At 49.5% G+C, this 12155-nt stretch overlaps 1 protein-coding gene across 2 annotated transcripts in view; it reads left to right on the forward strand.

Annotated features, from left to right (window-relative positions):
- The window catches only part of TOX2 (TOX high mobility group box family member 2), a 135807-nt gene that overhangs the window by 89808 nt on the left and 33844 nt on the right, over positions 1–12155 (forward strand). The window lies entirely within an intron of this gene.

Below are 12155 nucleotides of genomic sequence, written 5' to 3' on the forward strand. Positions count from 1 at the left end.
GTGTGTGTTTTCTTGACGTAGAGCATCAGCCAGTAGTTAGGAGCACGGGCTCTGGGTTAGGCCAACCTAAGTTCAAAACCCAGCTCTGCCATTTGTTAACCTCCACCCTATGACCCAGAGCAAGGAATTAATTGCCCCTGAGCCTCAGTTTTTTCATCTGTAAAACGGAGGTTATGTTACTTGGCTCATAGGAACTTATGAAGATTCAATGAGCAGTGTAGTAAAGTACTCAGCCCAGTACCCGGCATGCAGTAGGCATTTAATAAATGTAAACTACTCTATTTATTAATCTATTCATTTTGCTGATGGGGTTTGGGTCGCTTCAGCCTTGAATCTACATTTGTCCAGCCTGACCTGCTAGGGATCAGCTCTGCTGGGGCAGTGGTCAGGCTGGCTTACCCGTGGGGCTCATCCAAAAGGTAGAGGTTGGGAAAGGCAGGCAGAGGCTGAGGTGACGTCACTGGGGGTAGGTAGAGGGCCCCATCTTGGGGGTGGGCGGGGAGAGGGCATATTAATTACACCAGAACCTCAGTCAGGGCTCAGAGCTTGAGAACAACAGCAGGGTGACAGTTCCATGGCTTGCCAAGAAAGCAAGGGCCCCAAACCCAACTTTCTTGGCTGCATGACCAGGGGCAGGATCCATCTACATAAAACCAGGGGTTCACAGGGGTACGTACCTCCAACTTGAGCTTTTCCTGGGTGCCATGTTTTTGTCTAATTTCCCTCTGGGGGTGGGAATGGGGGCGCTGATCTCCCAAACAGGCTTCTGAGGATCCTAAGTGGGGGTGACCGGAGGCCCAGAGGTCCCTCGTATTCAGCAGAGTCCAGATGAAGCTCCCTCCCCTTGTTTTGCAGAGGCAGTAAGCGAAAGAAATATGTCTTTTTACATTTTATAAAACTCAGAAAAATGGCTTTAAACAGCTTTTGCTCCCCTGCTATAATTATTTATTTTCAAACACTCCTGCAGGGGACTGCTCCGTTTTCTTATCCTGCACTCCTTTTTCTCATAAATGAACCATCACTTCAATAAATCATTATGAAAACAGAGACTAACACCAGCTCTGAAAGGTTGAAAGATTTATGTAACACATTTATGTTTCCCATTTTCTCATTCTGGTACTCGGCTGCAAAAGCTAAGCTAATAAAAGCTGCTATTAATATTTCTTGTTGCCTAGCAACCCCAGAGCGGGAGTAATAGCTTCAGCTAGAAAAATAGATGACCGATAAGGAAAAATTCAATTCTTTTATTATCTCAGGGGGAAATGGCCTTTTACTGGAACATTATGATGTACGAGTGTGAAGTTGAACACAAAAGATTTTTTGTGTGTGTTTGTTTTTCTATTTTTAATGAACATTATTTTACCTCCACCAACTCTTTTTAGGGCACTTTTGTTTTCTTTCCCCCACCCCATCCCTCATGCTTAATTTAGTAGCTATAGTAGTTAAGAACCTGTCAGCGTTTTTTAGTTTAAAAATGGTTTTTGCAAAGGTTTATAACTCGGTCGTAAAAATTCACTCCCTGTTAAAACTCAGGCCGGTGATAAGCCAGCGCGCAGGCTGGTTCAACGCGAACAGGCTCATGTTTGTTGAGAGATACGGCTCCTGGTTTTCACTAAGAGAAAGGTCGGAAAAGAACAAAGTGTATTCTTTTCCGTGTCCCAGTTTTCTTTGGAACACGGGATGCTGTCTCTTTTGAGACCTGTTTGCTGTGAAGTTTGAGGCGTTTTCAAAGCAGGAAAGGAGGGAGCATGGACACTGATTGAGCACCTCCGGTGTACAGACTTGGAGCCATTCCCTCCTCCCAACAACCCTCTGAAGTGGGGACCATTGTTATCCCCATTTTTCAAATGCAGAAACTGAGGCTTAGAGAGGCCAAGGAATAGGGAGCCTGATGCCACGGTGTTTCACAGCTTTGTGCTTTATTAGAATTGGGTTTCTCAGCTTTGCACTACTGACATTTTGGAGAGGGTAATTCTCAGTTGTGGGGGACTGTCCTGTGCATTGTAGGATGTCTAGCAGCATTCCTGGCCTCTGCTCACTAGTTCTGGCTTCCAGTAGCACTCCTCAGTCAAAATCAAAATAAAAAATGTCTCCAGTCATTGCCACATGTCCTCTGGGGGACAGAATCGCCCCTGCTTGAGAACCCAGCGTTCTGTTCCTTCTTCTAGGAAGTCTCTTCCCCCTTGTCAAGCCAGTGAACTCCTATTCCTGTGTCAGGACCCAGTTCAGAAGTGCTCTTCTCTCTGAGGCTCCCTGGATCCTCTGGCCTGGGAATAGGGTGAGGCAATGAGGCACTCACCCCAATCACAAAAATAAGGGAGTGCCAAAACACTTGGTAATCAAGATAAATAATATTTTCATGTTGTATTTTTAAAAGTCAAAATTTTTATCAAAGTTAAAAATCAATAAACCATGATGAACAGTAAATCAAAAATTTAAATAAAGGTGAGATCCGTCTGAATTCATGGAAATACATGGTTGTCCATTCAGATGCCCATCTGCACTACCAGCCAGGGACAGCCTGAAGGCAGGTCTGCACTTTAAGCCTTTCTCGGTCGCCAGCATCTGGCAGGGGGCCTGGCGAGCAGATAACCCTCAATGTCTGTTTCTTGACTGAATGAATAGGAGAAGAGAGAGTCCAAGGTCACATAGCGAGAAAAAGGGTAGAGTGGGAACTTGACCCTGGGCCTCTGACTCCCAGCCCAGTGCTCTCTGCACCCTTGAGGCTGTGTGGGTGAATGGGGGTTGCCTACAGGGTGGTACCCGCATCATGGAGGATCAAAGATTCCCTGGGGCGCTCACAGCCTGGGGCAGAGGGACAGGTAACAGCAGCCATGACTTCAGCTGGGTATCCTTTTGGCTCTCCCTGTGGCTGTCTCGTTGCAGCCTCACAACCCCCGTGCCAGGCAGGAGCTGGCAGCTCGCTGATGCAGAGCATCCCCACCAACAGAGTGGTGATGGCCAGTGCCTCGGAGCGCTGCTCCTGTTCCCTGTGGCCAGAGATTCCTCATCTTGGCCTTTGGAGAGCAAGGACCACACCTTGTCCGGCCCCATATCCTCCAGGTGAACTTTTTCTAAATGAGTGGATGAATTATCTGTAACTGTAATCTGCTCACATTTATTTAGCACTTACTATGGGCTTGGCACCCATGTAAGCCCTTTATATTGGTTATCTCATTGCATCTTTTACCCTGAGAAGGAGGTACTATTATTGTTGCCATTTCACAGGTGAGAAAACAGAGGCACAGAGAAGTAAATCCTTTGGCCACACAACTATGAAACTGTCAAGATTTGAACCCAGGCAGGCTGACTCCCCAGCCTGTGTGGTCAGTATCTAACCTGTACAGCCTGCAAAGGAACGAAGGAATGAATAAATGAATGAGTGAGGGAGGGAGAGAGCCAGGATCGAGACCCACTTTATCGATTTGATTCTGAGTCAAGCCTTTCTTGTTCATAAGTAACCACAGTATGAAGTGTGAGGTGCTAGCTTGGAGCTTGGAACGAGAAACAGATAAATACTGAGGAGCTCAGAGGAGAGGAGTAGCAGGGAAGGCTTCCTGGAGGCAGTGGCTTTGGGGCTGAGCCTTAGGAGCCAGAGAACAGCAGCAGAAGCCTGAGAGGAGGAAATGTCACACCTGCCTGGACTTCCTTGTTCAGACCCAATCGCCAGCCCTTCTGCTGAGATTCTGAAACAGAACAGTTGGTGATGTTTTATGATTGCTGAGGCGCCCTCTGGTGCCTGTCCTCTTCATCCCCTGCCAGGCTCCTAATTGGAGCCGTGACCCTCTGGCCACGAAGTTGCAAGGGCCAGGCATTTAACTTCCAGCCCGGGCAAGATGCCAGGTTCAGCAGAGAACCTCTCCTCTGAGACACACTCTGAGTCATAAGGGAGAATTCAGGGAAAGTCACAGCAGCATTCGTCAGCCGCAGCTTCCATATTACCCGGGATAATGGCTCTTTCCTCCGAGTGCATATTCAGTACCATGTTTGGGAAAATGAGCTTTTAATGTACCGTCGGCGTTGCTGAGAAGCCATCTCTGGCTCCGCAGAGTGTCTGGAGCACATAAAACTTGAGATCTATTGGAGTCATTTTCCCCCTGCTCTGGCTGGATAATAAAAAGTCAGCCTCATGCGTTCTCTCCCTCATCTTACAGCTTTGTCCATTTAGAACTCAGGGTCTTTATAAAAAGCAGCAAGACAAATAAAACTCATCTAAATAGTAAGGCTCCAGAAGAGAGCGTCGATGCACGTTGAGGCCGAGGAGCCAGGAGCGTTTCGAGGAGAAGAGCATCCTCTTGGAGGTTTCAGCACACCAGCTGGGTTGGGCTGTGGCCCCGGCTGTGATGGTGGCAGCCTGGTGTCCACGTGATAGCTCTTAACATGGCATCTGGGCTTGTGGGGTCCCTGTTCTACCCTAGTGCGTGATGTGGGGGTTTGCTCTCCCTCTCTGAGCCTCAGGTAAGATAGAGCTGATGCTGTTTACCCCACGGGTAGTTGTGAGAGTCACATGTGCTAATAAAATACTCCTGGTGCTTAGCTTTGTGCGTGGGATGTAGCCGATGTCTAATGGGGTTTGTTGAATGACTGGCTGACTGACTGGATGAATGAGTGAAAACTGTGTGGATACTACATAAACTGTAGAGTGCTGCCTGCATCACTGCAGGTGAATAATCCGGTGGGGACCCTGTAGCCTCTCTGTCTTATGGGGCAGTCCATCTTATCTCATCTAAGCCTCCTGTTGACTCTGGAGGGTGATGGAGTCCTCATTTTATCGGTGTATACCTGAGACTCAGAGGGCAAGTGGCTTGTCCAGAGACACACAACCAGGAAGTGGTGGAGGCAGGACGGGAGCCTCGATCCCTTGAGCCCAAGTGTCTTGTGCCCTCAACATGGTACAGAAGCATCCCTCGCTCCAGCCCCTGACCTCAGGCCTGTGAACTAGGGGTGGGGCTCATGCTAGTCTTTCCTGTCACCCCAGAAACTGATCAAGAGATGTGGAGTCAGGAAACCCGGTTTCGTGTCCTGTCCCTTTCACCACTAATGGATTGTGAGAGGCAAGTCACTTTCCTCCCAGCCTCACTTGCCTCCTGTGTTGAATGGACAAATCCCACACGACCGCAGGAGTCGTGGAGAGGATCGGGGAGAGAGCGTCGCTAAAGCATTCATGTCGTGAATGGGCCCCGCAAAGGGTTGTTGTCAGTAGGATTGCAGATCAGGAGAGCCCAGCGGGTTGGGAAGGTGTGCTCTGGGGTCAGACAGCTGCATGTATAACCAGCTGTGTGACCTCAGCCAAGCCACTTAACCTCTCTGTGCCACAGTTTCCTCTGTTGTGGGGTTGCTGTGAGGAGTAGATGAGAAATCACAGATGGTACGCAGATCTGTGTTAGAAGGCATTCCACCTGGTCCCACAGGGAGCCTTCAAGCCTGAATGAGACCACAGAGTTGCTGGTGTTAGTACCCCTATGTGAGGTGTGAGTCAATCATGGTCACAGGCTGGGGTGGGGGTGGGGCTCCTGCTGGCCAAGGGCAGTTCTTGGAACATGGGCAGCTGTGAGCCCTTGGCAGCCAGCTCTCCAGGAGCTGATCCAAGCGGGGCTCCAGCAGCATCTGCATCTAAGGTGAGGTCCTCCGGCCGGCTGGGTCATGGCACCCGGGGCTTGTTAGAGTGGCACTCCTCAGGCCCCACCTGAGCCCCTCAGCCTGCGTTTAACCAGCACTGCAGGGGACTGTGCTCCTGCTCAGAATGGGGGTGGCCATCACCCGCAGCTGCATCCCCAGTTCTCCAGTGGTTTCAGGACACGTGGAACTGTCACTTGTGTTTCTGTTTGCCTTGAGGGTTTCATCACACCAGTGACAGTTGCAAACCTTTTCCCCAGAGAAACCAGTGGACCCACACCTCTGCCTGTGGTTCTGACTTGCCTCCTGTTGGCTCAGGCCTTGAAGCAGACGCCCTGGCAAGAGGACTGTCCCCAGCCTGTGATGAGAGGGACTCCAGGCCACATGTCCTCAGACTGTAGAAGGTCTCATCCTTGTGAGGCCTCCTGGTAATTGTGCACGAAGGGCCTATGCAGAATTGGAAACAAAATGCAATCAGGAAAAGAAAGGAAACCCCGGGCAGGGGAGGTCACGGGGTTCTGCCTACTGCCTGGGGGGAGCGTGCCTGTGTGCCAGGGAAGGGCGAGACTGAAGCCCACTCTCCGAGAGCAGGAGAGGGCAGAGTGTGAGCAGCTGGGCAAGACTCAGACTGGACGTCTGCAGCACTGGCAACAGCTGGACCAGAAGAACCGGGCCTTGGTCAAGGGCACAGGGTGACAGCAAAGAGTGGGGTCCCCGCCTGAGATCCTGGGCCCAAAGAGTCAGCCTGAGGTGGTCACTCCCCCATTCCACAGCACTCCTCTCCTCCCTGGAGAACCCCAGACCTCAGGCCCCTATGCCTTTGCACATAAGACCCATCCTCCCCTCTCGCTTTCATCTCCTTGTGAACTTGATGTATTCTTACTGCTGTGTCCCTGCCAGAAGAAGCAGATAAACTGCAGCCAGAAAATTGGGTGCCTCTTCTCTGCACATCCCCACCATTGTGACCTTGGTCGTAGTAAATGAGAACTATATTTTCCCATAACCCTCTGCAAAATGATTCCCAAACATGGTAGGGACCAAGCTCTAGTTCCCCAGCACGTGGCCTGCCACCCACGCAGGTGTCCAGAGTGTGAGTGACTAGTGGCCAGCCAATGACACTAGAGACAAAAGTGTCCTCTAGGAATAGGGGCCTGGCCTCCACTGCGGCCCCTCAACCTGGATGCTCACACTGCGTCTCTGGGCCCAGTGCCCATGGCCCTACTGAGAGGGGATCAGTCCTTTGCCAGAATTAATATCACTGTCCTCGGACTTCAAGAGACTGGGTTTAAATCTGAGTTCCTCCAGCTGCTTGCCGTGTTGAGCAAGTTACCCCCACCCGCTCTGAACTTTAGTTTTATGTGTAAAATGGATATGTTAATAATTCTTACCTTACGGGGTGGTTTGGAAAATTAAATGCTGTCAGGCTTATAAAATGCTCAGCATGGTAGCCATAACAGTCTATTATTTGTCTCTAAGGACTTTGTGTGTGAGCTGCCTCTGTTTTTCTTCCCTGCCAACCCACGTGGAGAACTCTGCGTCCTTTCTAGTCTCCCAAGAAATCTACCTGCCCAAGTATTGGTGGACAAAGTCGGGTCCCTGGGGTCTCATGGGGGTCTCACCACAGACAGTTTACACATGTCTATGCTGCTCCCAAGTCCCCTTTTGGTCACATGGACAGCGTAGTGACCTCACACTTAGCCCTGCCCCCATGGCATGGTCGGTGTCCGGCTCCTCTGGGTCCTGTCTCACAGTGTGATTCCCTCAGCCTCAGCATCTCCTCTGAGACGTGCAGAGCCGGATGTACCTCTGAGCTCAAGAGAACACAGGCTCCTTTATTAGAAGGACCCAGCGTCCTTAGAGGTTGGTTTAGGGCCCCCTTGGCTTGGACTCAGCATCTTTGGAGTCCACCCTCCACCCTGACTAGGGCATCGGTGTATTTCTCAATACAACCTGAAGAGAGATCTGGTTGCATTAGCTGGAGTCCACCAAGAAGCGGCACTAGACAGAATTAGACATGTAAGAGATTCGTTGAGGAGGGAGAAAGAGAAGGTGGGAGGTGGGGGGAATTTCAGACCATGGTGCAGGTCTGACACCTGTGGGAGGAGGAAAGGAAGGCAGGAGGATTGGGAGGGAAGAATCTTGGACTGCAGCACAGTTCCAAGAAAGGTTTGGCCGGTCCAATAGGGAGTCTTCAAACCAACGTCACCCCTTGGAGGAGCCGCATGTCTCACCAGGTGGCCCTGCCTCAGTAGCCTTGGTATGCTCAGTCACTGGCTGAGGGTGTCCTGTGGGAAGGGTGGCCTCAGTGAGAGCGCATTCTTGGGGCCAGAAGAGCAGCAGCTGGGCTCTCAGCACTGGTGCTCGCAAAGCGGGAGAGCTGAGCAGTGCATTTCCATGGCCATCACACAGATCTGCTTCTCCATGCAGGTGAGGGAGCAGCATCTCCATGGTTCCCTGGGCCCCTCTTCCTGAAGGAGACTTAGTGGAACAAATTACAGCCCCCATTGCTGCCTTTGATCTTGGGGCTATAACTCGTACTCATCCTTTCCTGCTTTCCTTGTTAAATTCCCCTCTCCCTTGGCTATCAGCAAGGCAGATGTGGTGGCTTATGTGTCTTCCTTGCTCCTGGCAGGTCTGAGTCCTTGGCACTCATACTCGTCTCAGGTCAGAGTTTCTGCACCTGTCCATTTACAGTTGCAGTGGGGAAGGTGGCAGGAAGCCCCCAAGAGGGGCACCTGGCTTACATGTGTATTACACTCTGCCCCCACTGAGTCACAGCAGCCCTCCCTCCTCCTGCTCATCGGCATCAGTTCCTCCTACCCTGACGGGGAGTCCTCCTCTCTCCTGCTGGTTCCCAGACATAAGAAGTCCAAGGCCCCTGGCAGCAGCCATACCTATTGTGTCCTCTGGCAAGAACACAGCCCTTTTGAGGACCAGGTCCTCCAACCCAACAGAGCCCAGAATTGCAGGGTCAGGGAGCACAAGATCCCCCGGGGGACCATTGGGAGTGATGCTCAGTGGGGCCACTCCTGCTTCCGCCTCTTGGTTCCTGTACACAGGTATTCTTCACAGAACCATGTGGAGGTCTCTGACTTAGTGCAGGCACCACATCCTGAAGGACAGCAGCCCATCCTTCCAGAGTGTTGTCTCCCAGCTAGCACTTCATCTGCACCTTAGAAGGCCGTCCCTGCATTCTGTGCGGCTGGTGGCTTCTGTCGGGTGTGATATGTGACATGACCAATAGATTCCATGGGGATAGGGGCCCATTCCCACACTTCGGTCCCTGTGAAGCAGAGCCTCTGGTTGCATACTCTGCCCTGTGGGATTCCATACCTGTGGACCAGGCTTTCTGTCAGCCCCCAGGGAGTGGTGCTGGCTGAGGCTCTGCTGATGGGAGAGGCAGACCATGCCCAGAATATCTGTCCTTGAGAGGATGACCTGCTGGCCCTTCCACGATGGAAGGGGCCCAGTGTAGTCAGCTGCCCATCCAGGGGCTGGTTGGTCTCCTCAAGGAACAGCGCCATGGGGTCTCAGCATTGGCATCTGCTGCTGACAGGGTGGGCATTCAGAGGCAGTGGTTGCTAAATTGCCTTGGGAAGTGAGAGTTCATGTCGTTGGGCCCATATGTAGCCTCCGTCTTTGCCACCTTGGCTACTCCATTCACACGCCCAGTGCCGGTTGTGGGGTGGCTGGTGATGAAGGCTGGCTAACGGCAATGGGCCGAGCCATTCCTGTCCACGTGGTAGTTCAGGGCTTCTTCCGTGGTGAATGCCTCTGATTGGCAAACTGTGATTCAAAAATCACACCTTGTGTCCACTCCCATATCTCCGTCCATACCCCGGACCTCTACCCCAGGCCCAGCTTGCCTCCAAGCTCACAGTCCTTTTCCTCCCAGGCCCCTGACCAGACAGCCAGGCCCTTGGCCACTGCTGTGAATCTACATGCAGTCCATCCTCCTCATCGGTGGATTTCTGTGTTTGCCAGTGCGTCTACTAGCTACAACTTATTTATAACTCCAAAATCAATGCTCATGGTCATCTGCGGACATGTGCAGAGCAGCAAAACATTCCAGTCACCCAATGAGTACCTTCCCAGCTGAGGTCGAACGAGGCGACACTCCGCCTTCGCGTTTTGGCTCTCATCCATAAGCAAGTATCCTTTCCGTGGTCTATTTAGTGCCACGTTTTTTGCATTTTTGTGCTTTTTCTGGCTGATTTCACTGTCTGAAATGGTCCCCAAGTATAGTGCCGAAGTGCTGGCTAGTGCTTCTAAGCAAGAGAGCTGTGCTGTGCCTCGGCATGAATTATAGTGCCTTCAATTCAGTGTTGACGCGTCAACAATATATACCAAACAGCCTGTTTTTAAACAGAAACACACATAAAACAAGGTTATGTATTGATCGGTTGATGAAAATGTTGTGACCAGAGGCTCACAGGAACCTCACCCTGTGTTTCCCCTAGGAGAAATGGCTCAGTATTCGCTAGTTCAGTGTTCAAGGCAACTTTTTGGAACATAAGTACCGTGAATGATGAGAATGGACTGTGTAGGCTCCCCTCAGGCCGCTTCTCCTTCCACACAAATGAATGATGGTGGGCAGGGCTCACAGCTCCACCCACGGGGAATATCCTTCCACTCTCTTCCCTTTCAAAGCCCCCCGGGAATATTGCTGTAATGAAGTCACTGCCCACTTTTGGCTTGTGCCCACGTAGGGGACTGACCTATCTGTAAATTATACTTGGCCTTTTCTTCTTGTTTCACTGGTTGAACAAGACCTTTCCCGTTTATCGAGTGCCTATTGAGTATTATTGAGGTCATCATATAGTTTCTCTCCCATGGTATATTGAGGTGATGAACTTTATTAGTAGATTCCTCAGCATTAATATATTCTGCTTGGTTATGGGATGCGTGTATGTGCACATAGTTAAACATACATACATACACATGTGAATTTTTAAGTATGAGGCTGGATTTAAGGTATTACTTAAGATTTTTCTTTTACATTTTTTATAGTGAAATGGCTCTGTAGTTTTCTTTTCATAAGATCGCTTTCTCATATTTCTGTATCAAAATATAAATTATACTATCATCTATAGAACCATTGTACAGGTTATACCGTCTTCATAAAATGAATAGTTCATTACGCTGAGATCTGTACAGTCATTACCACTGAATTGTATTTAGTATTATCTTATAATTTTATAGTCTTTGTACCTATAATTAGACCCTGTTCATATTCCTAAAGTTGTATATTGTGGTTTCTCTCCTTTTTCATGTTCCATGAGAGGTTTATCCGTGTTATTGGTTTGTCTACTTTGTTGTATTCATTTTATTCGGAGAACTAACCATCAGAGTTATGTTTCAATTCTGTTACTTTTCTTTTTCCTTAATTTATTCATTTCCTCTTTTATGTTTATTAAGCCCTTCCTCTTTCTTTCTGTAGACGTTTAAATTTTTCATTTTAGATTCTTTAGTTCATTTACTTTTATTGTTTATTGTTTAATAATAAAAAGTTTATGGCTGTACATTTTTTCTGAGCATGGCTTTGGCTGCATCCCACAAATTTTGAAATGGAGTGTTTTTACATCTTTTACTTCTTTCTTCCAAAAACATGGCTTTATTAATCTTTATAAAAATGGCACGTGTTCATTGTAAGAGATGTTAAACACCAGCGAATACGAAGAAGAAATAAAACATCGTTAAAGTTGCTGCATCCACAGCTAACCATTATTAACCTAACTGTGTGCTAGGTATCTTTCCAGTGGTATCTTTGTGCATTATACACATAAAATTTACATAAATGGGACCATAATCTGGTGCCTTTTCCTGTACTTTTTCATCTGTTCTGTTGGAACTGTTCTGTGACCTGATGATTTTCTGCAACAGTGTTAATGGATGTATTTCCATGTCCATAATTATAGGTCATGCCCTTATTTGTGGTGGCTGCATAGCATTCCATCGTATGGATGTTTCATCGTGAACGTACACAGTGTTCTATGGACAGACAGACAGGCTATTTCTCACTTTATCGTGAAGCTCTCTTGGGACGGGTTCCTCAGGAGGTGGGAGCATGAGTTTTTGAGGGCGTTGTCTCAGGAGAGGGCGGAGAGCGGAGCTCTGCCCGGGTGAGCTTCGTAGTCCTCTAAGCCTCAGTCTGCTCGTCTGTGAGAATGGGAATCGTCATCGTGGCTGGCCTCGTAGGATGGATGTGAGAATTAACAAGGAGCCCTGTGTGGAGGCTTCAGAACTATTTACAGGTTGGGGGGTCCCTAAAGCCACGGCAAGGGGAGGGAACACGTTCCTGGCGACATGACCTGGCCATGGAGGGGTGGGAACTCTGATGGTTAAAGGTGGCGCCAGCCTGGACTCTAAAACAGCCCGTTGCCCTGAACAGCTGTACCTGCTTTGGCAGCATTTGTCCATTGCCCTTAGGAGGCTAGGCAGCAGGGGCTCGATGTTCCTAACACTGTCTCAGTGCCAGACGTCCCCAGACAGACCCCCTTTGCCAATTAATTTGTGGCAGATTAGGCAGCAGGAACCAC

This window comes from Equus quagga, chromosome 12, assembly GCF_021613505.1.
Source record: "Equus quagga isolate Etosha38 chromosome 12, UCLA_HA_Equagga_1.0, whole genome shotgun sequence".
In the NCBI taxonomy this organism is placed as follows: domain Eukaryota; kingdom Metazoa; phylum Chordata; class Mammalia; order Perissodactyla; family Equidae; genus Equus; species Equus quagga.